Genomic DNA, 24,631 nt, shown 5'->3' on the forward strand with positions numbered 1-24,631 from the left:
AATACCTAGTCTGTGAAACTGCCAGCACTCACCATAAAGCAGGGAACCTGGAAACAAGCCTGTCAATAAACGGACAGATGGAAAGGTGAAGATGGCCCAGTCAAGATGAAATGCAAATTAATGCACTTGGCATTGTGGGAAAGCAAGGGAAACTGAGGGGCTAACACTGGGGCAATTTCTTGATACCTGATATAAAAAAATGGCAAAACTCAAGCCTTTTGTTTTTACAGCAGTCTTTTTGCCCTAGAAATTGTGATTCTGAGCCTTCATTGTAGTTCTGGGCTTTGGGGAAAGGAAAAGGAAAAGGAAAAGGAAAAGGGAAAGGGAAAGGAAAAGGAAAAGGGAAGGGGAAGGGGAAGGGGAAGGGGAAGGGGAAGGGGAAGGGGAAGGGGAAGGGGAAGGGGAAGGGGAAGGGGAAGGAAAGAACTCAATTATAGGAAGGAGCTCTCTGTTACCGGACAGGGCTGAGCATCTAACTCAATGATGAGCCCAAGTTAGAGGCTGGACTCAGGAAAAGCATTCCAGAAACTGAGTGGTGATGGAAGAGAAGGCGATAACTGTTACCTAAACAGGCACAATTTGAGTCTTGAAGGCTTGCTTTCTTTAGTCAGGGCAGCTTAGGAGAGTATAGACTGTAGTGTCTGAGAAGATTCCAGGCTCAGGGACCAAGTACTAAAATTTCAGGCTTAAGGCAATCTGACTCTTTAGGAATGGCTGAAACACAGAATGTCAAGGATGATATGAGGGATTAAGATATGGAAGTTGCTAGTGGTCAGCTCTTCTATGTGTCCCTGGCCAACAAAGACACTTGAGAGTACTGAATGCCAGGGTGAAACTAAATTAGGGTTTAGAGCTAGCAAGAAACCTGATATGTGCATTTCAGAAAGATCTCACAGGCTGCAGTATGAAGTCAGGTGTAGTGGGTGGTTACAGATGTTAAGAATAAAGGAAGAAAGACATTTGAGACTGTCATCTGTCCAAAGAACAACGCTGACAGCCTAACTGAAAACCTTTAAAGAGTGGCTGAACATGCAAGGGGCTGCCAATTCTATGCATAGGTACAATTTGGAAGAAGTTAGTTCAGGACTCAATATGGAGACAGGAGCAAGAAGGAGGTTTCAGAAAGTGGTCTAAGATTTCTGAATGAACAACTGGATGGTGTAGGTGTTATCATCCATTGCAACAGAGCACTGCAGAGTACATTTCCCCATTTTTCTGTTAGTACAGGTAAAGGGAATAACTTTGATTAGCATTAAGAAGTGACTAGCAGGTAAGCATTATAGGCTTTTTTTAGGAAGGGTATCACCATGTAGCCTTAGCTGTCCTAAAACTCACTATGTGATCTGCCTGAATCTGCTTCCTTGAGATTAAAGGTGTGTACTCAGATACTTAAAAACTAATTACTGTGGGCCAGGGTGACACATGCGTGCACAGACATATATACACAAACTTAGTATTAGATATACATATAAGGCATGGCAGTGACCATGATCTAGAAGTATTAGGTCTAAAACAAGGAAGAAGGAGCTAGACTAGAAAGGCAGGTTCTATAGTGGAAAGAAGAGATAGTAATTGAAAACTTGGTGGCAGGGGACAGGGATGGATGGGATGCTCTCTAGCAAGAATGGGTACAACAAGATGAAGATGCTGATAAGCACAGGAATAGAACACTGTTGGGGGTCAGTGAGATGACTTGGCAAATAAAGGTTATCATCATTACCATTACCAACATCATGGAAATTGTTAACACTCCTGATACAGAGGTCATTTGTTTGTTTGTTTGTTTGTTTATTTAACAAGTGACAAAGGGGATCAGTATATAGAGATAGTTTCAGTTTACTCAGCTAGTTGTTAAACCTAGAATGGAAACAATTTAATAATGCAATGCATATTACTGATCATCTATGATGGTCCACATTAGAAGAAAGATGTCTCCCCTCTCACAGGAGCCACAAGAGAATTAGACATAAGAACATATTGCAAGCTCATGAATATGTATGTTTGGTACTCAATTTAAATATGTATGTTTGTGCATACTGACAAGAAAAATAATTCAAATGTAAGGTATTGGATATGTACATTTGCAATTTATACATAAACATGCATGGTCAGGTAGAGATGCTCAGGTTCGAGGAACCAGCTTGCAAATGGCACATCTTGAGACCAGACTGAACAAGTGAACAAGACCACATTACCAGTAATCTCACAAGTGCAGTCTGTGTCCCTGAATATCTGATGCTGAGCCTTTCCACCTCACAGTGCCCGAACTACACAAAACCTTTGCATTGTGTGGACCAAAGCATAGACCATGGATTTAATCTGTATATATATATATATATATATATATATATATATATATATATATATACAATTTATTTTCCAGACATTTATCCTCTGAGGCTATTTCTCACTGTCAAGAAAAGTCAGAGGGTCAGAGGTATCTATGTTTGAATCAGCACCTTCCATAACTCATTTATATTGATGATTGTTTTATAGCTAAAATATGAAAAGAATCTTAAAATGTGAATCATGTACTTAGGCAACTGACCGTATTACAGGTTTTTTCATTTTTCCTATATTTCCTAAGCACTATTGTGTTTATGTAGCAAATCCTGCTATTCATACATTAGCTACTTACCGAGAGGACACTGAGTCCCAGGCATAGTTCTAAGCACTAAGAAAATTAAAACAGGTATTCAGTTTTTGTGTCAGCATGTTTTGAATTTTTGTCATTTTCAAAAGCTAAATGCTCGAAGGATTTCTTTTCTTTTTCCACTTACTGTGACTTAGCCCCTATGATAGTTTATCTCAATTGGTAACTTGATCTGATTGACGGATGCCTAGGAGATTAATAAAAGCAAACCTCTGCATGTATCCCTGAGGGCATTTCTAGATGTGACTGGATAAAGGGGCCTCTGAACTGACGCATGACTTAGTCTATTCAGGAATCAATAATATGATGATGTTGTTATTGGGAAGTGAAAGATAGCAGTTGAGGGCTACTTAGAGGAAATAGGTAATAGGAGAAATACCTCAGGAAAAATACATTGGTTTTTGTCCCCTATTAGCATGTGGTGAGCAGTGCTGTTCCACCAAACCCCCTTTACCTTGAGGTTCTACCTCTCTTCTGGCTGAGAGTAATGAAGCCAGCCAGCCATGGACTGAAACCTCTGAACTCAGGAATCCAAATTCTACCTCCTTTCAGTTATTTCTTTCATGTATTTATAACAACAATGAAAGCTGAACAGCCGCTTGTCCAAGAAGGGAGGCATCGTCAATGACTTAGTTTCAATTATCAGATAAGAATATAGTCATAGCAAATGTGTGAGGATTTCTTATGTTGTGGAAATGGTGGCACAGTTCGGGAAGTGCTTTTCCATTTTGATACTTTGGATTTGCAGAGTACAGCCATCAGGGCATATCTGTTTATCAAGACTGTGACTATTTGTATGCATGAGTTTCAAGAGCTGAATTCCGCCAAAATAAACAATGCCAAACTAAAGCTCCTGGAACATTTGAATTGAGTATTTGAATTCTATAATCCTACCAAGCTTTCTATTTCGGTGGCCAAATATGGGCACCATTGGAATTTAAGACTGATGTCTGTGAATATAAATTTTTCTTTTATGAAATGGCTCAGGCTAAGGTGACAGTCAATCTCAGTGATGTACATGGAAATAGGCTTGGGTATGACCTGGCTGACCCAGTTAACAAGAAGAGTTTAGTCCATTAAATAACAGCAATCAGGGCTGCAGAGGTGGATCAGTGGATAAGAGAATTCAGTGCTTTGTAGAAGACTGGAGTTTAGTTCGTACTTTCCACATCAGGTGGATCACAACTGCCAGGAACTGCAGGGGCATCTGACAACTCTGGCCTCCATACGTACATATTGACATACACAGAATTAAAGACAATAAAATACATCTAAAGTGATAGAAGCAGTCTCATATATTAAGACTCTATCAGATAGTCCTAGCTTTCAGATGGTGCCCTCATATCAGAATAACCTGCTTTTCTGAACTTTCTGTGTGTCTTTCTCCTCTCTAAGGAGATAACACATAGTAACTCAACCTTGTGGAGGAAAAAGAGGAAGAAGAGGAGGACTAACTACTAGCACATGAATGCATTTCTGTTTTAGCACCTGCAACTCACAAAACACAAAGGCTTCTGATCAAACCATTAAGTGATTTCCTATTCAATCAACTTTATTAATATTTACAATGTTAGCAATAGATTATTAACCTGCAAGCCTACAAGTGATTATTGGGTAGACGCTCATTTTCTTGTGTTTCTTCTAATCAGGGAGTTTGCTTAATATATGTAAATGTTGATATTCTGCTTAAAATTGGAGGAAAATGGAAGTTATATATAATTAATATGTATGTAATATCCATTAAAAATAGGGTGTATGAAACATGAGAACTTGTTTGCTCTCTGATATGTTCTCAGCATATAATAGACACACAATGTAGACATAAGTACCACTGTCAACTTGATTAACGTGATTCCCTCACCCCTCCTCTAAGCCTTACTAAACTTCTTTCCATTTCCCTGCTAGCACCTCTTTCCTTCCCCTTCTCCTCAGCTTTTGCATCTTTTCTTTTCTATTATCTGGAATTATCATTTCTAGTGATATAGGAATGCTTCTCGATATAACTTCACTAATTTAACTGACCTCAGACTGCTGTTTTTAGATGGGCCTGTGGTCTTCTTGCATAACATGCCTATAGCTGACATTGAAAACACACTATCAATAGTTTTCTAATTGATTAAAATGGAGCGTTTGCTAGATGATTTTTGTGGAATCTACTCAATTATACATATATATATATATAATATTATATATATTTGTATGTATGTATATATACACCCATATATGCATGTGTATATATGTTTACATATTATATATATGCACATATGTATATATGTGTGTATATCTATATGTACACTGTAAGGTATACGAAGAGGAGAAAAAAGACTATATATATGGGGATGAGAAAGGACAAAATGCAGGTAATAGGCAGGAGTTATAAAAGAGAATATAAAGCTAGTTACCTTTCTAGTTTTAAACTGTCATGGAATTTTTTGGTGGTTAATAAGTGTGTAAAATAAACTCAATATGGAAGTGAAAATTCAACATGAAAGTCCGCAGCTTTGTCTCTAGTGCCTGTTCCAACTCTACAGAAGTTCGCTGAGTTCTACTGTCTTTGGGTTTAGTTAACTTTGGTTTGTGATGTTTTTATTTGTTTGCAAGTTTTTGTAAATAATAAGTTTTATAACATTAAAATAATAAATTCACTAGCTGCATACTAGAGTGGTTCACTGTATTTTAACTTTTGTCCAAGTTCTTTTTGCTAAATACCCATGTTTTTCTTCTGAGCAATTACAAGTTTGGGTACATACGAGGCGGGGCACAGCATATCTACCTACATATGGTAATAATGTGGAACCAAAGAGTCAGAGACAGAAAGAAGTATTCAGTTAACACTGTGGTACTTTGTAGTCAACTGCCCTGCCCCTAATCATATGCTGGCGTCCTTAAGTTCCAATATCTTAGAATGCCATTGTGTTTGGAGATAGGTCTTTTTCAGGTGACTGGGTTAAAATGGGGTTATTAGATTGGGCCTTAAGCCAATTTGATTGGTGTTCTAAGAAGAGATCAGCATGTGCAAAGATTGGGAATGTGTGCACATAAAGGAAAAGCCATACAATGAGCTGGCCTCTGTCAACTCCAGAAATCTCAGAGGAATCCAAGCCTATTGACACTCTGATCTTGGATGTTTAGCCTTTAGAACCATTAAAGACATCAAGTAATTTATTATGGTAACAAACAAACACAAGGGTCTTCTCCCCTTTTATAGAATTTGTGTTACACATTCCTGGCAGACAAGAGAAAAAAGAAGGCAGCTGTAAGTCACAGATTCTTCAAGCCTTGGGCAGTTTCTCCTTTCCTCCAGCTGTGCAGTTCAATTTCAAGCTGGATAAGCCAATTCATCCAGTGCAGCTGTGTAGGGCACAGGGAGAGCATTACTGGACAGCCTGTTTGAAGCTGGCCTGCTATAGTATGCTCGTTATTAGCAGGCAGGTTCCTGGAGATGGCAGCATTGGCTAATAATTATTCCTTCAGGCAGCCTGACGGTTGTTTTGTTTCTTCCTAAACAATTTGCAGCAAATAGAGGACACAGGATGCTCAAAAAGGAAAAAAATAAGCAGTAATTCTTGCCAGGGCCATATGCTTCTAGCTAGGATAGGGAAAGCTTTGAAAGAGAACCAGTTTCTCTTAGTTAATTGCAATCCCCTTGTTTCAACCTTTTGGCAAGAGAAGCCTTCCAGCAAGCCAGGCTGCCTGGGGTACAGTTGCATTATTGCATTGCTCAGTCTGGCTTGCAAATTCCTCCTTCTTGCTGCACTGTTAAAGTCAGTCTTGCCCTCGTCCCTATGTGTCTTCTTCCCTTTGTGACCCTGCCTCACATGACCAAGCATGTTTATTTCTTCCTCTAGGTTTGTGCTCCCATGGTCTACGCCATACTCCATTTGGAATGGCCTCTTTTCTTTGTCTCATTCATGTCCTTTGCCTTCTTCCAGGATGAACTATGTCCCTTGAAGGCTTTCCTATGGACTCTAAAATGCAGTAAGGTCGTTCCCTGAGTGGTGCGCTATATCCCAGGGACACTTCAGAGCTCTACGCAAATTACTGCTACTGTAGACCAGCTGTGACAAATGTCTAATTCAGTTCCTTTAGCCACCCTATGACACAAGGCTTCTTATTACACTCATCTCTGAAATGATTGAAGCAGAGTTAATTGACATGCTCAGAATAGGATAGCAACAAAGAAAATGGAAAGTCAGGAACTCAGGTCTGTTGTACTCCAGAGATTATTAGCAACTGTGTTGAACTGGCAGGTTCTACATGCTGTATAAGCCTGCATTACATGGTAACTACACTCTTTCTTAGTAGGAACAAAGTAAGAGTTCTTCCAAGTAAGTTTTTGAAGTGAAGGAACAAGCAAAAGGAAGAACAATCCATAAAAAAACACAGACATCACTGAGTTATCTTCTGGCACAGTTCCAGAGCATAGTAGCCCTCCCTTCATATGCAAGGAGGAACACGCCCTACAGGAGAAAGAAGCCTGGCTTGCTTTGCCTTCTCACATATCATGCCTGCCAACTCAACACAGCTCTGGGGATGTTATATTCTCTCCTACTGAACACTAACTTTTCTGTATGCAGTCTTTTCTATAAACAGGGGAGGATGTAAATAATCTTACCACTTTGGCCTGACTTGACCAATGATACACACACTTGGTCCCCAGGATCCACTCACTCACACCCTCTCCTCTCATCTCCTCCTCTCCTTTTCTTCCCTTTCCTTCCACCTCTCTTACCCTGTCTTTTCCTCTCCTCCCCACCCCTCTCCTAGATTCCCTTCCCCTTACCTCCTCCCCTACCTTCCTTCCCTCCTTTCCTCCCTTTCTCTCCTCCCTTCTATTATCCTTTCTCCTGCTACCTCTCTCTCAGCATTTCTAGTCCATGATAACAAGAAATGACAAAGGTAACTCATTTTTCTTCTCCCATCCAGGAAGTATCAGACAGTTTGTTCTCTCTTCTTGATATTGTGTTCCTGTGACTCCTGAAACATCTGATCCCATAGCCCTTTTTTTCTCTTCTTTTCCCTTTTATTTTGTTTCTTTATTTTTATTTCTTTCTCTGTGATGTTTCTGAACTAGAGGACTACACTCTAGCCTACTCTGGCCTGGAATTCATTGTGTACCCCAGTCTGGTCTTGACCTTTGACCAAGTCCTCCTTCCTCGGCATCTTAGGTTGTGAGAGAGCATGAGTGACCCACAGTTGTTTGTTACTTTTCAGCAAAAAATAATTTGATTACAAAAACTCTCATAAATAAAAACATTCATCTTTGTTCAAAGGATGCAGCCACAATCAATATATGCACTATCTCTCATATAATGCTCATTTCACTTATGCTAATTAAATGATAAATCCACAATCTTTTTTTGCCTATTTGTTAATGGAAAATACTGAAATGGGGCTTGTGTGAATAAATTTATACCAATCCATTTTCCTTATTAATCACTTTAGAACAGTATACATATACTTTAATGTAAACACATTTGGATGTCAGGCAGAGCTGAAGAACAGGTAGGTTTCTTCATTTTATATATACTCTTTAGGACTGATGTGATAGCAAAAGGCAGGTTGCAGTGCTTTTAAAATCAGTGCAAGCTGGGATAGTCAAATTTTGTCCTGCATATAGCCTACACTCAGTCCCAATGCAGATTGATCTGTTTCGCTGTGTGCTTTGCTCATAAATAAAGCAGCAACTTTCTGATTAATTGGATTTCCTCTGGTCACAGGCTTCAAATGACATAATGAATCTGATAAAACGACTTTTGTTTCAAGATATTGACATCCCTAACCTTCAACAATGGGAGTGCTGTTTTCACCAAGTAGCTATTGGAGTCCAAACTTCTCCTTCAGCATTATTTCCAACTGGTCACCTTCCCGATAAAATGCCATTTATGCCAACTGCCTGAGAGAGAGCTATTTATAGTAAGCAAAGCAGGGCACTGCTCCGGCAGGCACCTCCTGGGCGTTTTTTTCATCACCTATTTCTCTGGACAAGGAAACAAGGAAAAGTGACGTGTGAATATAGGCCTAAAAGAAAGAATGTGAAGAGAGAAGCAGCTACAAGAGTCCAGATCACCATTGCCAGACGCAGGGACAGATGGGAGGAGTGACCTTTAGCCCTGTCTGGCAGGGCCTTTGTCTCACTCTGAGGCCAAATTCTGGGGACTGTATTAGCCCCCACTGTACTATTTCTTTTAGGGGCCCAGTGAGATGGATCAGTGGGTAAAGGAACTTGCTACCAAGCCTTGTGACCCAAGTTAGATTCCCCAAGACCCACACAGTTAAGAGAAGGAACCAACTCCTGCAAATTGACCTCTGACTTCCAGAGGCATATTGTGGCACATGTATTTCATGCACCACAAAATAAATGAAATGAATATAAGTATATGTAGTTTTACTTGAGTCTTTGATAATTTCACACACACATACACTACACACACATACATAAAATGTGCTTCGCTCATATTTATCACCGTTTTCCTTTCTCATCCCCTGCCAATTTCTTTTTGAACACTTCTTCTGAAAACCCCCCTATCCTACTTTTATGTCTTTTTAAAAAGTAACTCACTAAGTTGCTTATATGTGCGTGGATCCAGGGTTGATACTGGAGCATGAGCAACATACCAACGGCTACACCACTGAGGAAAATCTATTCCCTCTCTCTCAGCAATCAGTAACTGACAGTGGCTACTATGCTAGGTGTTGGATATCCTGCTATCCTATTTCCCAACTGCAGCACACAAACTTAGAAAGTATACAAAGTTATGAGTCAGACCCACATTGGCTCTGCTAAGAAGCCTGGTGAATTTGGGTAATGATGCCACTGCTTGGAATATTAATTCTTCATCTATAATTTGTGGCTGTGCATGGAACTGTAAGACTGAAAAATATCTGAGACATTCAAGAGATGGCAATTTTCCTGATAGTTCTGAAGGCCAAGATCATATCATTCCCTTTCTGTGCCTAACAATGTGTAACCATGTTGATAGTATGAATGAAAGATTTTGATAGGTTCTTGCTGTGTACCAGGAACTCTGTTAGGTATGACACATGCCCCAGTGGGTTATGTGAGAATGCAGTTAGGGTATATGGGCAGATAACTATTAAAATGAAATAACTTTTCCAGTTCTTGAATTTATCAACCCCAGCAACCATTATTAATTTTAGAGATGCTCTTATGAGAGTCTCTAAATCATGCACAGCCAGTGCATCCAGATCACCAAGCACATTAACTCTGTCTTCCATCAACTGCTGCATTCATTAGAAATGGAGTGAGTACAAAGGTGACACTAGGCACTCTGGATGTCTTTGTGTGTCTGGTGTACACATGTTCTGAAGGGGAAGACAGGGAGTCCAAGTCTCTTACCTCAAAATCTACCAAAAAGGAAACCCCAGAACAGTCAAGTTAGGACCAACATAAACAAAAATGGAAGCTTCTCCCAGCTTCTGGGAAGGAATATTAAGTCACAGATTTCATTATTAGAGATGCCTACTCCAGCTTTTTATGTCACCTGCCTATAGCTGGAAACATTTTCCATCTGGAAATCCAGTGGCCACACCAGTCTGAGAATCAGGTAGGCAATCTTCACTGTATATCTGACCTCCATTACAATTTCTCCAGGCTCATCCCCAGCCCTGTAGCAGATCACATACAGTAGTCTGCCCTCCCATCCTCCATTTCTTGAGGACTTCACCAAACACTACAGCAAAAACAGCTTTCCTCTCTTCCCCAAACCCCGACTATTGGTCCTGAAGATGCAGATTTGTTTTCATCTCTGACCTGATCTAGCAGAACCACTGGGTTATGTGTGCCTAACTGAAACACAGGGTAAAAAATTCAGTCAAATACAAGGCCTGTGCCAATATTTCTGACATCTCTTGAGATTTAAGAGTCTCCACAATACTGTCTGGTCTCTCATACTTGCCACTCAGAACGTACTGAATACTTATGGATTTGACAGGTTTTTTTTTTTTTTGTGTGTGTGTGTGTGTGTGTGTGTGTGTGTGTGTGACAAGATTCTACTATGTAAACCAGGCTGACCTTTTAAATCCACAGTTATTCCCTTGCCTAGGCTTGCCACTATACCTGAGAATTTATCAATCCCCAAATCAATCACTATTGTTGAATTGAATGGTACTTCACTTGCAAAGCTCTGAACATGTTGCTATTTCCTTTGCTCTGGAAATTGGTAAGACCAGAGGCCTTAAATGAGACAGTGAGACAGCTGGCAAATTATAAGGTATGCTATACATTTCAATCCACAATATTAAAACTATTGGCAAAATCAATTTCTCCAAAAGCAAACTGAAAGATGTGTTTGTGCACCACATCCTCATACTGGACTTGAGAATGGTAGCTGAGCCTTGGGACTACCACTATCCAGTACTGTACCAAGCATAAATCAGTTCCATCAGCAGTGCCTTCAAGGTGGCATCAAATGGTTCATCAAAATCCAGAGTACATTTGTCAGCCTTTAACTTCAAGTCCTCATGGTGGCATCTGACAGTGAGATCCATATATCATTCTCTGATATTCTTCTAGCCTTGAGTTTCCCGGACATATATTATCCTAATAATCTTCCTAGCTTTCATCATCATTACATCTTCTATTACTATATTTTCTATTCCCTGACTTCTAGTAGTAGATGATATCAAAGGTCTGTCAACACCTCTCTTTTTGTCCTCTCCATACCTTTCTCTCCAGACCAGTACTATCCAAAATAACTCTGGGATTCAAGAAATATTCTGTACCTTTACTATACAATATGATAACTACTTGTTATACGTGGTCATTGAGTAATGAAGCATGGATAGTGTGTCTGAAGAACTGCATTTTCAAATTGATTTAATTGCACTTAATTTAAATTTCATTAGCTGTATTTAGATAGTGCCTATATTTCTGGATAATACAGCCATAAAAATCTGCATGTGGCAGTATTATCTCATAGTAGAACTTTAGGTAGCACCTCTACCAATATGACTTATCAGTATCCTTTGATTTGATACCAAGTCTCCAAGGTCATTTTGTTTAACTGATATTTGATTACATGCGTGAGGATCCCATAGTTCTCTACCAGTAACATCTCTATTTATAAGCCTAGCCCATACAAATAAAACATGTTACAATAAATGTTGATCAAACGACAGTTGATTTTCAAATTCATCTTTTTCGTGAGAGCCTGTTGGATGGTAGAAAATAATGTTTAAACAATTGGCCAGCAGTCAAGAGAAAACTCTATGCTCTTTTCCACATTGATTGGATCCCTTCACTAAATTTAAGATGTAAAGAGACTGAATTCCGGTGTTTGGGAAAGTTGCAGATTGTTGTGATTTAGATATCGGCATTAGTGGTCAAACTATTTAGGTCTGAAGCCCAACCCTATCACTTAACAAGCTACTCAACATGGACAAGTGCACACTAGCCTTAAGCCCGAGTTTTCTACAGCAGAAAATGAACATGAAAGTAATATTTACCTGATAGGCTTTTGTGCAGATTAAATGAAATCATGCCCCAAATGTATCCAGTACAACATGTGGCACATAATAATATTAATAATAGTAGTATCTAAGTCTATCTAAGTTCAGTAAATCTGGTTTAGACATGTCACCCACTGTGAAGTTGAGGGGGGTTGGGGCTGAGGTTTCAAATGAGGAATTCTTAAGGAAGACCCCAGCCTCAGAAAGATTTAAGGAACAGAACTCTTGAGTAGGCTGAGTCCAACAAGCACCCATGTTTTTAGCATAGGGAGGGCAACATGACACTCGAAGCACAGGGGAAGTACTGGTAGTCCTATAGCTGAATTGCTCCAAATAACCTTCTCCTTGCTCTACAAAGGGAACCCTTGTTGACTATGTGTCTGGCTTACGATGAGCCTTTAAGAAGTCATTTTTACCACTGGAGAGCCTTGGAACAGGCTCGGGATAACAGTGTAGCTGCTTAGACAACATGTTAGCTCTAAGCCTGAGCCACTGAACTCTTTGCAGATCATCTTCCTGATGAAAATGTGTATAACTAACTCTCACAAACTCTGGATGAGTAAAATCAAGTTGAGTTTTTCCACCTGAAAGTAAACTTGGCGATGAGCAGATTTCTAACTACACATGCAGATTTTAAGTAACACTAGGGCAGTTAGCAGGAATGAATCTGCTTCTGGCAGATGTTGTTAACCCTCCAACCTAGTCCACTGACTTCTGCTTTAGAACAGCAACAAGAACAAGAAATAAATTTATTTATTCACGTGTATATGTATGGTGTGTGTGTGTGTGTGTGTGTGTGTGTGTGTGTGTGTGTGTGTGCTTGTGTGTGTGTTTGACTGTGTGGACATATATGGGAGGCTAGAGGGTAACATAATAATCTTCTTTAATTACTCTTCCACTATATTTTTTTCAATAGAATCTCTGCCATTGCAGCTAGACCAGCTAGCTGCCTAGTGAGGCCTTGGCATTCATCTGCCTTCACATCCCATCATGGGGGCTAGAGATGTGTTGCTGCACTTGGCTCTTCTGTGGGTGCTGACGTGTTTAACTTAGGTTTTCATGCGAGCATGGGAAGTAATTCACATAGCAAGCCAAATTTTACATTTTAAATGCCTGCCAACAGCTCAAAGACATCTATCCCATGGCGCATGCAAACCAGATGAAATGTAAAATTCAGCGTCCCTAAGTACAGTTTCATAAAAAACCCAGCCATATCCAATTGTTTTTTTTTTATATATATAGTCTGTGGCTGCTTTCTAAGTACAGTAGTAAACTTGATAGCTAGAATAAAATTGCATAGCCTAAAGTATGTATTATCTAGATATTTACAGAGAGAGTGCATCAGTCTCTTTTATGGTGTTCTTTTATGAAATCCAGTTATTAAGTAAGCCAGTATTCTAAGACCTCAGTAGAGATTCCAGTAGGAATATGTATGTATGTATGTATGTACCTACCTATTTATGTATCATATATGTACTTATATATGTATGTATGCATCTATCTATCTATCTATCTATCTATCTATCTATCTATCTATCTACCATGAATCCCATTTGTCTATATTTGTACCCTTTAGAATACTTGAAAGGAAATAAAGGAGCATAGTTCCTCTTTAGCTGAGACTTGAGGTGAGGAGTTTTAGCTACACTCTCTTGCCCTTACCAACCATGATGGACTGTATCAACTCAAACTGAAAGCCTAAATAAACCCCTCCTTAAATTTATTCTTGTCAGTTCTTTGGTTTCAACATCATGAATGGTAACTAAAACACCACCTCATAGAGCCCAGAGGCTGAGAACGTCAACATGATCATTTACCTGCTGACCAAAAAACTTTGGAGAGCACAGGGAACCTTCTGAGGAGCAATTCCAAGTTCCCTGATGACACAGTTTCAGTTCAAACTTGTTTCACTTTGCAGTTGCTAGTCATGATATTAAAAGCCAGATAATGCAGCCCATATTTAAGGTGTTTAAATATCTTTTTGAAATTGCACATAATTTATAATGTCTGCAAAGGCATAGCTGAAATGGCTGATGTTTCCTTACACTGGAGCAAATTAAGGTATCTATTTTCTCCAGCAGGTGTGTGAATACTGTAACTCCAGTTAATGCTAATGTTCCAACCGTGACAAAAAAGGCAAAGTGAATGAGGGAGGTTGTTTCTATTCTAATCTCCTCACAGCCTCCCATTGCCTCAGTAAGCTTACAGCGGTGGCTTCTTTCCCTTCTTAAAATAAAGAAAACAATAATAATTGCACTATTCTTTTTTCCAAGATATAAGTACTACATAAGCCCATGTCAGCATTCAATGATGCGTCTCGAAGCTTAATGTGTATACAAAGCCCATTTGCGAACTTGTTAAAATTCAAAATTTCTCTCAGGCAGTCTGGGATGGAGCCGGAGATCCTTCATTTTATGCTGTCAGTCCAGGACCATGCTATAAGAAACAAGGCTCTAAATGATACTTCAGTCTTTTACTATTACGATCAGTAAGAATTGGTGTGATTAATGATAATTTGAGTGGCCCGAAAATTTCTTCTCAACAATCTTCAGGGAGAAGAACTCCAAGCCATCACTCTAAATTTCTGGGTACCATAGCTGAGAACTCTTCAAAGAAACAAGTCCCGAAGAAGCTTCAATGTATTTTAAGCTTAATGTACAATGATGACAAGCAGGAGCTGTGATCAAGACAGACGCAGCTTTGCATTCTGACCCAGCTATTTACTGACTGTAGGAGCTATGATGAGGAATTCAGCCATTCTGAAATATCAGTTTTCACATCTACAAAAGGAGAGTGACAGTAGTTGGTTCAGGTCTGTGGTCCAGCACTTTTGAGGCAAAACAATGAGAGCCAGGAGTTTAAGGGCAGCCTCAGCTACATAACAAGTTTAAGCTCAGCCTGGACTACATGAGACAACGGAAACATCATAAAAGGTCAATAATAATCATTTCAATACTCACTGGGTCCCTTGCAAGACCCCTATCACGGTATGACTACTAAAGACCCTTTCCTTGTCTATCCCTCATCACACTTTCACTTCTTAGCAGCAAGCAGCCTTTCCAACTCTGCATTCTCAGAAAAAAAAATGACACTTAGCAGTGGCTTTACAAACGATTGTTCATGTTTGTGTGAGTCTAGGCCAATATTCTAGTGTCTTTATGGAAATTATAACAAATGACCTGGCACATGTGGGAATGAACACATTGGCAATAACCAGGCACATGCCCACAAAGTGGAAGCATTAAGAAACTAGGGGTGTCTCTCTCTCCCTGAATCTGAGGCTAGAGAAATAAACAGTGAAGCCAACTGGCTTTTGAACCCTTTGGAACTAACTGACCTCTTGGCCATGGTATCTCTGTGTCCACAATTCTGGAAGGAGCCGGGACCCAGACTGGAACAGGGGATTTTATATTACCAATTGGTCTCTGTTGAAGACTTTTTGGACTCTGAATTAAATAAGCATAAAATAGAGTAAACAAAAGCCCACTTTATGCAAATAAACACAATTAGCACATTTCCTTTTTCTTACCGAAATTGTTCTGTAAGTTGCTTATAGTCCGCTGATAACCCACTCGCCAAATCAGACATCTGCTGCTCATTTATCTCAAAAGAAGCAGTGATCAGTAGGCAGGATTCCCACTCTGCAAATGCTAGTTAAATTTGGTTTTATTGATGTCTCTTGTCTTTGTGATCTGGATATTATTTCCAAATGACATTAAGGGTTGCCAGATAAAATTGAAGATGCCCAATTAAACTTGAATTTTAGATGAACTATGCATCTTCAATCTTCTCTGTCCTATGCAATCTTTAGGATTAATGCTCCTAAGGATTATTTTGTGGTTGTTTCTCTGAAATTCAAATTTAACTAAGTAGACTTGATTTTTGTTTGGTAAATCTGGATGTCCTAAGCATGACGTTTTTTGTGTATGAACAATTATAGAGGATAACTAGCATAAAACTTCCTTTTACCCTTCCAGATAAAAGGCATATTTGGGTTAGGAATTAAGGGACTGAATTGCTAATACTCTATCCCATCTCTGATTGCAGGATGATATGAATAAGAAGGAACACAATAATAATTTTGAAGGAACAAACCAAACTCATTCTCTCTCTCTCTCTCTCTCTCTCTCTCTCTCTCTCTCTCTCTCTCTCTCTTTCTATTTTTGGTTTTTTGAGACAGGGTTTCCCTGTGTATCTCTGGCTGTCCTGGAACTCACTCTGTAGACCAGGCTGGCCTCGAACTCGGAAATCCGCCTGCCTATGCCTCCCAAGTGCTGGGATTAAAGGCGTGAGCCACCACTGCCCGGTTATCTCTCTTATTTTTAAAAAGATTTATTTATTTTTAATTTATGTGATGAGAGCTTCCTTGCATGTATGAGTGTATCACAGGGGTGTAAAGCTGGTGGAGGGCAGAAGAGGGTGTCAGATCTCCTGGAACTGGAGCTACATGTGGGCACTGGGAATTGAACTTGAGTCCTCTGCAAAATCAACAAGTGCTTTTAATTGCTGAGCCATCTCTCCAGTTTCCAGAAAGTGCCCTTTTCTTTCCCAATTCTTTGGGGATGAAAAGAACTCTGGAGAGATTTAGATTCGATCATCAAGGTTGTGTTACAATTCTGTGGAGGCCGTGGGAAGGCACACATTTAACTGGTAATGTGAAAAGCAGAGAATGCCTTTGGTTATGCTGCTGACTGCTTAGCTTTCTCACTTCGTGCTTCTAGACAACATAGACATGTTATGTGTCCTTTAAAATGAAGTGTTTCAAATACTACCTGGAGGAGAATATAAATATCACTGTGTGAGGCTTTTATAAAAGCAAGAATTAGTGCTCGTTTTGGCAGGATATATACTAAAATTGGAACGATTCAGAGAAGATTAGCATGGCCCCTGTGCAAATTCCTAGTGTGTTTCATACTTTTTTAAAACTAAAAGCAAGAATTGATGTGATAACCTAAAAAGAATAACTACTGTGGACATGAGTATTGCTAATATGATCATGTCTATTGTTATTTTTATCTGCAGCAATTTACCTAACTGGAGCTTCTTTATTTCAGGTACAAAAGAAAAGAAAGCATCTGTTACAAAAGAATTTCATTCTCAAGGCTATACTTGTGCCTCCCCCAACTCTAGCTAGTGTTTTTTTTAATTTTATATTTTATTTACATTTCAGATGCCATCCCCTTTCCCCATTTCCCCTCCCCTTTCCCATGTCCCCTTTTCCTTTTTGCTTTTAAACAATCTTTTTAAATGTTAATCGAAGGCTTTATAAGTTTGGTAATGCTCAATCAGAAGTATAACCCAATACCCAACCTAGATATATCAACTATCTTTGACTGGTGGAGACATGTGAACATCTGCCTTCATGCCCTACCCTCTCTTTCTCTCTCTCATCACCTAGCTTCTCTTCTCCTTCATCTTCTCCTCTCCTTACTCCATCTCTTCCTCTCGATATTCCTTCCCCCTTAGCTCCTCCTACATATCACCCTTCCTGTTAAAATAAAACTTTTCTCTCAAAATACATTTAGAGCATAATTATTTCTAATTGTACCAGTGAGGTACAAGATAGTCCTAATACCTAGTCCATCATTTTGTTGACTAACCAGAACCTCTGTCATCTCTCCTAACTAAAACACTTAGTTTTGAACCTGGCTTTTTTTCTTGGCTTTAGAATGAATGTCAGCTGAAAACCATCCACTCAGATCTTTTCTCTCAAAGTAAATAGCCAGGATTGGCTGTGAGACTATAGGTCTTCAACCCCGTCAGAAATCCAGAATGACCTCTAACGCGCACCCCCGAGCCCTTTACCATCCGTGGCAGAGAAAACACGAGACGCAGAGATCGGGTAGTTACTGCAGAACGAGGACTTTTACTCAGTATCACACACGTGGAAAACGCGGAAGGGCTGAGCTGTGGAAGGGGCCTGGCTTAAATACAGTCTAGAGTGACGTATTCACTTCTGATTGGCTGTTTGCTCACCACCCAATATTCAGTGACTTTGGCGGGCTCTCTGCCTTTGCATCTGCACAGATAATTGTTTACTTCTGGGAAAACACAAGGCTAGAGCCAACTTGGTGTGGCAGATTATACTGCGGCTCCCAACAATGACCGAGTTAACTGAAATTATGGGAAGCACTAAACATCTAGCTAGTGTTTTAACCAAACAGAAGTTTGGAGCTGTTACCTTTGTTCCTTATGTTGCATATCAGTGCCATAACATTAGGCTTGCCTTCATTTTTCCTCTTTCTGTCTCTGTCCTCTCTTTTCCCTTCTGTCATACCTCCCCCCATTTTTCTTTACCTTAATTTTCTTTCTTTCTCTTTTCTCCTTTTCACCTCTATTTTATAGCTTAGGCAGATGTCAAATTTGGATCCCCCCTTATCAGCTTCCCTAGTGAAGGCTCATGCACCTACCAACCATGTCAGTATTAACTGTTATTTAAAAACTAACATTGGGGGCTACCCAGATGTTTTAGCCATTCAATTCTAACACCCTGAGTTAAACCTCCAGATCCCATGAAACTCAGAGGGAGAAAAGACTTTATAGTTATTGTTTCACCTGCACTCGTATGCCCTCACATGTGACTACTCATGCCTATGTGTTATTCATATGTAATAATAAAATAATATAAGAAGTAAATTCTTCAAAATGTCATCGGGAAGGTTTGCTAAGTTCAATTATAAATAAGCTGAGATGTAATGTGAGATTTTTAAATTTACTATTCAAAAGCAGATTCCAATCACTACATTGTGACTGAGAAACTTGATGCCTCAGACAAATTGATTAACTGTGATTTTAACCAAGCTATATGTAGACTCTGTGACCTATTTAATGGATCATTACTTTTAAACACTTTAAAATTCATAAACCACCCCAGCTTCACATAGATCTTATGTTAAGCTTGTGTGACCAGTCCAATTATTAGATCCTCACTGAATCTAGAAATACATTATTCTTTGAGGCTTTCTGGCAGAACTAAATATAAAAGTATCTATAGTGAGCTCTAGTTACAGCAGCTGAGAAGAGTATTTCTGCATCGCCACCTGAAATAACTGCTTTGTTGTTTTAATTTCAAGTGGATGATTTGTCTATATTTTGGAAAAAAGTCATTTCTAAAAGAACAAAATACAGATGCATTGAGACATAGAACAAGTAAATAAATAATAGTTGTCACAGGAAATCAAAAGACCCACACAGTAAGATGCAAGTCATCTCATATAGAGCCATGAACTCTCTAAGTCCCATCCATATAGCTTGTTCTGCACTGTGTAGTGCGGCTGAAATCTGTTCCAATGTACAGGACTGTTCTTCCCACTCAGCCACATGCAGTCCTTGCAGAGAAACCCTGCTCTCACTTAGCCCCTGAAAGCCAGAAAAGCAAATGTAGACTTCACTGTGGGTGAAATGGTACATTTCTAACAGTTCAGTCAAGGGTATATTCTAAAACATTAAACACTAGTAATAAGAGCCCCACACCCCAAGATCTTTGAAACACTGAGGTTGGATCTTGGGACTCATCTGATAAACAGTTCACAAAGCAGACTTGAACAGACTTTTAGGAAACTCGGGCATTACAACCAAAGTGAATTTTAATTTCATTTATATGATAGCAGGTTACTTTTATAGTCTTAGTTCTTTGCTCTAAAGCTTTAAGAATATCACAGTAATTAAATTCTGACAAATTCAATGGAAAATAGATGTTACAGAGGTATGATATCACAGTTTGAGGACTCTTAATATTTAGCAATGACCAAATACTCACATCACCAGATGGTACTCCATGCAAACAAGTACGATTTGGTGACTTTCTATAGCTTCCTCCAGGTTCCCTCAGCTCTACCTTCACAAGCATGCACAGTAGAAGACTGGGATGATCCAGATCTTGCCTTACTCTTATGCACAGGTGACATGCAAGTCTCATATATTCTAGAGACATGAGTCTCAGTATGTTCTGTCCTTTCAGTTTCCCATGCCTTCTTTCAAGTACCTGCCTCTGGTCCTGAATTTCAAGATTAGAGAATCTAGTGGAAAGAAAAAGGTAAGGGAGTTCTTACATACTCCACGCAGTAACTGAGAAGAGCAGAAATTTAATCAGTAAACTGGTCAAAATGTTGAAAAGGCAGAATAAACCTTTCGATTTCATTTACACTATGAAGGCCCAGTCAAATTGTGACTTTGTAGTGACAGAGATCATGATGGTAGGTAATGATGACAATGCTAATGAAGGCACAAAGCTTACACAGTGTTGACTATGCATGAGGAGTAGCTACTCAAAGTTGTCTGTACATATTACTACATTTAATCTCCATGTGACATCAGTAGTGTACGATTCCAGTTTACAGAGGAGGTAAGCGAGGCATAGAAAGTTAGAGCTCTCTGTCCAAAGTTGAGCAGCTGGCAAGTCACAAAATTCACCCTCAAACAAACAGACTGGTGCCAGACTATTTGCTCTTAGCCATCAAACCAAACTCTTCATGCCACAGAATGAGACATACTCCAAGAATGCAGCAGCACTGAGCAGAACAGAATGTATGCTGAGTATCCACATTTAACTTGAAAGGCAAGAAAAGAAATATTAAAACTCTTGAAGTTGGAGGCCCTTATTTGTCTCATCAGCTACACAAGGAATTAGCGGAATTGTTCTTGTGGTGCTAGGGATCAAACTTGGGGCTTTGTACTTGCTAGCCAAACACTCTGACTGAGCCAGACATTTTCACTTTACCTTTAGATACAAAATCTCACTAATTAGCTCCATTCTGTCTTGAAGTTGCTGTGGAGCTCAGATTCATTTGAACTCATGGTTTTCTGCTTCTACCATCCAAATGCTAGCATTAAAGTTAGCGATCATGTTTGGCTCCTGGGCTGTATTTTTAACTTAAGTGATATGAAATATATATGTGTGTGTATTGCTTTATATTATTTTATATTGTTTTAAGTTAAAATTATCAGAAATTATATTTACTCAATTTCATAGAAAATAGATAACTCTCATGAGCTCTAGAACTACCTGTATTCTTCATGACCTTTAAAAAATTTATTACTCTTTAGTAAATTAATCATTATAGGAACTAAAAAAAATCTCAACTGGCATACTAAGTAAAGATGCTTAGGCCCAAACAAGAAGGAACTAGTCTGTCTTTGACATCTTAAATATTTTATGCTTCATTTTCCAAATCAACAATGAGCAATGAATCAGATATATTATGAAGGTGACATTCACCTTAACTAAATTTTCACCTGAATAATACCCTACTTCTAATTCATTAATTCCACAGGTGGCTATCAAGAATTCCTCCCAGATTGGGTCTTGCTGATGCACAGAAAACATTCAGCTGATACTAGTGTTTTATTTTGGTTTTGGCTCCCAAATGGCAATGACAGATTATTCCACAAGATGGCACTCTTAATTCTTTGTATTTGTTTCCCCATCATGAAAAAGGCATCATTTTTCTAACAGCTACTGAAAAGCTAGAACCATAATTTCTATTTCAGATTTCACTTTTCCCGAGTGATCATCTTAACATACATCAGACATCTGAAAATATTTTATTTTCTCTCCAATTTCCGAATGTTCCTTAAGGTATGGGTTAGAGCATGGGTGTATGCTATGCTGTCTATGAGTTAGAATAATTCTCTGTTACTGTGGGTGCCTATACTAGAAAGAAACTCAACCTTTACAATAAAAAATAAAGTAGAAACTTGCCCATAATGCTACAAGCAAGTAGAGCTCAAGTATGATGTATTACAGACCAGTATAGGTTAGGAGATCTTGGACACATCACCTTATACCTCCCAGTGATGTTTCAATTGCCATACCCAGTTAGCCCATACCAACACCAGCCCCATGCGCCTTCACCTTAGGCCATGCATATCAAAAGTAAGAGATTAAGCTAAATTTATCAAATATCCTGAGGATGAAAGGAATAGCAATGAAAATTATAGTAATATTTACTGAATATCATATACCATAAAGTTTGCTAGGTGGTTTGAAAAGTATATTTTGATCTAACGTTATTAAGAAAATAGCTAGCCAACACAAATGGATTTCATGTTCTTCTGTATGTTTTCTGTTTTGTTTTGATATATTCTGTCTTTTTTGTTGTTTGTGTGCTCTGATTTTATTTTTTGTTTTTGTTTGACAGAGAACAAGGCATTTGGGAAGAATTGAGAGATAGGAAAGAATAAGATCAAATTATATTATATGAAATAATTTCTAAATACAATATAACTTACAACCAGAAAGACTCTTATGAGATATTTTATGCCATACCAGATTCCTATTAATACTCTTAGTGTAGGCAATTCTGAAATATTAAATAATTTCAATTAATCACCATGGCAATATTTTGAAGTTTTACATATACAAAGAAAAAAAGGTTTGTCAAAGTTCTCTCTGCTAACAAATAAAATAACTGGGATGCATACCTATGGATATAAAACTTTAGGACCTAAAATCCAATACTACATCTCTATTTTATGAATGCAAAGTAAATTAGAAGCATGAAACAAGAAGGTTCTCTAAGTTTCTGTTACTAAACCTAGAACTCTTTCTGAATTGATGTCCTTTCTTCTCCCTTCCCTGTGCTCTTCTCTGTCCTGAGTTATTTGCTTTTGACTCCACTTAGGACCTCACTCATCTGACTTCTCACTTGTAGCTTCTTCCTTTGTATTAAAAACACAAACAGGATGGAGATGGCAAATTTGCAGTTTGTAGACACTCAGCAGTTTTATGTACTGCTCACTACTAATTTGAAATAAAACACCAGGGATGTGGCTAAAGAAAGGGATGAGTGGTTAAAAGAGAAAAGACCTTCCTAGATGACTACAACAATTTATCACCACTAACCCAGCAGTATAGAAGACACTTGAAGGAATCTTACATACAGATATGAAAGAGAACAGCAAACAGGATAGGTCAGGAAAGTATGCATGAAACAAAGAAATTAATAAATGAAAACTTAGAATGAATCAGGCATGTCTGACTAAGTGAAATAGAGAAGTTACAAGATTAAAAAGGTGGGGAATGAAGATAATGAACTTGAGACAGCCAAGCAAGAAGTCTATGAATAAGCAACTCCTCATCAATGCTCGTAAATGGAAACAGTCTCCAATGTCTACCTAAATGCTTCAGACTAGCAACATGTACTCAAAACAAGATCCAACTGTTTTCTGTTTGAAAGAAGCAAGGATCACAAAGGAATATGTACTGAATGTAAGAGAATATATCAAGTATGGAACCTCAAAATAAGCAAGTCTATTAGGTGCATGAGTTACTGATAAAATGGACTTCAACACAAAATTAATCAGAGGAGATAAGAAGGTCACCTGAAGAGAAGTGGCTCAGAGATTAAGAGCAGGTATTTCTTTTTAGGGGACCTGAGTTCCGTTCCTAACACCTACATCAGGAGGGTAACAGTTTCTTGTAATTCCAGAGGTACCCATCTGACCTCCACGAGTCACTGCACAAAGACACACACACACACACACACACGCACACACACACCTACATATAACTAAAAGTAAAATAAATCTTTTATTTTTAAAAGTCATCGTATCTTAATAAAGAGAATGGGTAACTATAAGGATCAAGGTTGAAAATAGCTCTATTGGTAAAGTGTTTTCTTGACAACCATAAAGATTTGGCTCTTAGAACCTATAAACATAAAGTTGGGCATGGTGCCTGTGACTGCCTGGCCAATTAGCCTAGTCTACATGGTGAGTTCCAGGTCAGTAACAGAAGCCATCACAAACACACACAACGGCAGACAGCACATAAGGACTGACAGCCGAAGTTGTTCTCTTAGCAAAGGGATATAACAGAATTCATTCTTTCATTAATTCATTCATTGCATTCAACACTTGAACAATGTATTTTCCCAGCAGCCAAAACAAGTTATATAAAAATAGACCACATTTTAATCCATAAATTAGTTGTTAATAACTAGAAAACCATCAAGTAACTTTTAATATATATCAGAATAAAGATAGAAATAAACAGCTAAAGAAACTATATAAACATGTGGAAAATTAAAAATTCATTTTTGAGTGATCAGTAAGTATACCCTTGAAGAAAACAGGAAAAATATAAACATTCTTAGAATTAAATGAAATCAAAAAACACCTTATTAGAACCTTTGGGGTACTTAAATGGCAATTTTAATATATAATTTTGGAGCTATGAGGTTGTAGAATAATAAATATTAGACAGAGTGCAAATAAATGACTCTCAGAGGGATTTTTTCATGTCATAAAATCAAGAATAAGCCAAATCCCAAATCAGTAGAATAAAAGAAATAATTAAGCAAGAACCAATTAACAGCAATCCTTGTTAGGATGAAGTGAGAAGGAAACCTCAAACTATACTTATGGGAATATGAATTATTACAACTACCATAAAATAAAGACTAGAAAACCATTGAATCCAATTATATCACCTTGGGGTATATATATCAAAAGGAATAAATGCTAGTAAACATTAATGGTATCCATATTCATTGCTATCGTACTCAC

General features: G+C 38.5%; 1 protein-coding gene and 1 pseudogene across 4 annotated transcripts in view; one reads left to right on the forward strand and one right to left on the reverse strand.

Moving 5' to 3' along the window:
- Positions 1-24,631, reverse strand: part of Fgf13 (fibroblast growth factor 13) — a 493,390-nt gene that overhangs the window by 110,129 nt on the left and 358,630 nt on the right. The gene's annotated exons all lie outside the window — the stretch shown is intronic.
- On the forward strand, positions 16,953-17,046 carry LOC117695553 (U6 spliceosomal RNA; annotated as a pseudogene).

Source organism: Arvicanthis niloticus, chromosome X, assembly GCF_011762505.2.
Source record: "Arvicanthis niloticus isolate mArvNil1 chromosome X, mArvNil1.pat.X, whole genome shotgun sequence".
NCBI classification, from domain to species: domain Eukaryota; kingdom Metazoa; phylum Chordata; class Mammalia; order Rodentia; family Muridae; genus Arvicanthis; species Arvicanthis niloticus.